This window comes from Myotis davidii, unplaced genomic scaffold, assembly GCF_000327345.1.
Source record: "Myotis davidii unplaced genomic scaffold, ASM32734v1 scaffold32, whole genome shotgun sequence".
NCBI classification, from domain to species: Eukaryota; Metazoa; Chordata; class Mammalia; order Chiroptera; family Vespertilionidae; genus Myotis; species Myotis davidii.
The window spans coordinates 3323718-3326312 of record NW_006286587.1 but is presented as its reverse complement, the minus strand read 5'-3'; the positions used below and the strand labels follow the sequence as shown (position 1 = coordinate 3326312).

The window sequence follows — 2595 nt, the reverse complement described above, 5'->3', positions numbered from 1 at the left end:
AATAATTTAGAAAAAGAAAAGCAATGAAAACTAAAGGAAAGAATAATTGCGATCTTACACAAACATCTCCCAAGAATGGGGAGAAAAAAAACCCAGACTCCCCAACTTATTTTATGAGATTGGTATAACTTGATGCTAATACCTAACAAGGCTATCTGGAGAAAAGAATTCTAAGCCAATCTCACGGATCTATATGAAACCATCAACAAAATACCAGCAAACCAAATCCAGCAATATCTTCATAATATATAACAACAAAGTTAGAAATTTCAGAATGGTGTAACATCAGAAAATCAAGATTGCATTCCACCACACATAAACAGCTTAAAGGGAAAAAATATGACTGCTATAATACACGAGAAAAACATGATAAAATTTAACATTCGATTGCAATAGAAACTCTGAGCAAACCCCTTAACCTGAAAAAGGGGATCTACAAAACATTGTAGATACCCTTTATTTAAATGCTGTGGCATTTAAATAAAGCTGTGCCAAGTTTATTTAATTATCTTATTGTGTTTTCCAGTTATAGATACCCTACAGGAAATGTCATATTTAATAGTGAAGTGTTGAAAGCTTTCCTTTGAGATTGGGATTAAGACACAGAAACCACTCCTATTCAACACTGTACTGAGCAGTGGAGTAAGGCAAGTAAAAGAAAAGGCAAAAGAACTGGAAAAGAAAACATATACTGTCATTAATTATAGACAATACATAATTGAGGATACAGAAAACCCAAGACTTCATTTACATTTTTATCATTAGAATAAGAGTTTAGCAAGTGTTAACAGACACAAAAATCAACATTAGAAATAGAACTAACTTTCATCTATTAACAAAGTTATTACAAAATGAAATATTAAAAAGCTACCAATTATAAAAGCATCAAGAACTATCAAGTACCTAGAAATAAATCTAATAAAAAATTATGACCGCTCTAGAGAAAACTAACATTTTGACATTTTCAAAAGCCCCAAATAGAGCGGATATATTATATATGTGGACTGGAAGACTCAAGTTGTAAAGATGCCAATTCTTCCAAACCTATAAATTCAATGCAATTCCAATTAAAATCCCATCAGGATTTTCTGGGAGGAACTTGAAAAACTGATTCTAAAATTCACAAACGGAAAGGGTGAAGAATACCAAAAGTAGAAGGACTTGCTCTACCAGATATCAAGACATTAAGCAAAGTAATAATAATTAAGAATGGTACTGGTACAAAGACAGACAAATCAATGGGGAAAAATCTAAGCAACCCAGAAATGAACCCATGTACATATGGTCATTGAATGAACCTGGAGAAAGTACAGACTTTTCAACAAAACGTCCTGGGATAATTCGGTATCCATAGAAATAAAATTAATTTTTAAGAATGGTATCTTTTTTTAAAACATCAACTGGGAAAATGTAAAAAGGACACTTAAAAGCTTTTCAATATAAAACATAAACACATGTAAAGGAAAAGTATCAGAATGCCATGAGACTGTCAACAGCAAGATGGAATCTGGAAGTCTATAGAACAGTGTCTTCAAACTGAGCCAGCTCTCTGGGTTTTGATTTTGGTTTGCAACAACATGGCTCAATGCACCAAGAAGGTAGGAATCGCTGGTTAATATGGAACCCATTATGACGCCTCCCTCAGGGAAGTGGTGAAGAAAACTGAGATCAGCCAGCATGCCAAACAGACTTGCTCCTACTGTGGCAAAACCCAGATGAAGAGAGACAAGCTTGGGGACCTGGCACTGCAGTTTCTGCATGAAAACAGTAGCTGATGGTGCCTGGACCTATAACACCACTCCTGCCATCACAGTCAAGTCTGTGATCAGAAGACTTTAGTAACTGAAAGACCAATAGGAGCTCCACAATTTGAAATTTTGCTAGCCTATAATAAATGACTTAATTTATGTAGTGAAAATAATCTGCAATTGAAAATTATGCCCAGTTCAAACCTCAATCAAGTAGGAAGAATAGAATAACAACATTTCCGATGTCTTTTAGATGACATTTTTTATGTCTTAGAATAAAGACATTCTAGAGCTCTAAAAATGTGGCTGCCACACTGCATCTTTACTCAGGAAATGGGGCCCTCCATCAACAGAAGGACCTTTATAAGGAACCCACAGGAGCCTGGAAAAACCGACTCAATACACAAGAGAGAACATGGAAATTTCCAGAATGATAGTGAAGCAAAGTCTCAGCTTGGAAAACAATCTACACCAGTGGTCGGCAAACTGCGGCCCGCGAGCCAAATGCGGCTCTTTGGCCCCTTGAGTTTAGCTCTTCCACAAAATACCACTTGCGGGCGCGCATGTACAGTGAGATTGAAACTTTGTGGCCCATGCGCAGAAGTCGGTATTTTGTGGAAGAGCCACAATCAAGGGGCCAAAGAGCCGCATGTGGCTCACGAGCTGCAGTTTGCCGACCACTGACCTACACCAATTATTTAGGTGAAGCTCAGAGCAACCAAACCTGGAAACAATGCTAAGTTTAATAGGGAAATACCTGCTAACTTTTGTAAATAAAACAAAATATTAAAAAATAACTTTGAAAAATGGGAGGCACAAAAGTACACAAGATCATTTCAATTTTTAA

The 2595-nt window shown here is 36.3% G+C and overlaps 1 protein-coding gene and 1 pseudogene across 1 annotated transcript in view; one reads left to right on the top strand and one right to left on the bottom strand.

Moving 5' to 3' along the window:
- The window catches only part of CRLS1 (cardiolipin synthase 1), a gene marked incomplete at its 5' end in the record, with an annotated part of 20800 nt that overhangs the window by 10326 nt on the left and 7879 nt on the right, over positions 1-2595 (bottom strand). The window lies entirely within an intron of this gene.
- Positions 17-1857, top strand: LOC102774458 (annotated as a pseudogene).